Source organism: Nanorana parkeri, unplaced genomic scaffold (genome assembly GCF_000935625.1).
Source record: "Nanorana parkeri isolate BGI_ZX_2015 unplaced genomic scaffold, ASM93562v1 scaffold1940, whole genome shotgun sequence".
NCBI classification, from domain to species: Eukaryota; Metazoa; Chordata; class Amphibia; order Anura; family Dicroglossidae; genus Nanorana; species Nanorana parkeri.
The window spans coordinates 216,960-217,281 of record NW_017308208.1 but is presented as its reverse complement, the minus strand read 5'-3'; the positions used below and the strand labels follow the sequence as shown (position 1 = coordinate 217,281).

The 322-nt window shown below is 52.5% G+C and overlaps 1 protein-coding gene across 1 annotated transcript in view; it reads right to left on the bottom strand.

The window, feature by feature from the left end:
* SLC29A1 (solute carrier family 29 member 1 (Augustine blood group)) overlaps positions 1-322 on the bottom strand; it is a 17,170-nt gene that overhangs the window by 4,357 nt on the left and 12,491 nt on the right. The window lies entirely within an intron of this gene.

Genomic DNA, 322 nt, shown 5'->3' with positions numbered 1-322 from the left:
GGGGGGGTGATAAGGGGCTCTGATATTATAAGGGGTGATGATGTTGGGGCTCCAATATGAGGGCTGATGAGGGGCTCCAAAATAGGGAGTGATGAAGGGCTCTGAAACGGGTGCTGATGTGGGGCTTCGAAATACGGGGGGATGAGGACCTCCAAAATGGAGGCCAATGAGGAATGATAAGGGACTCTAACATGTTGGATGATATGAGGAGCTCTGACTACTTGGGGGAAAATGAGGGGCTTTGATGTGGACAGTGATGAGGGGCTACGAAATGGGGGGTGATGAGGGGCTCTGGCATTAGGGGTGGTGAGGGGCTTGAAAT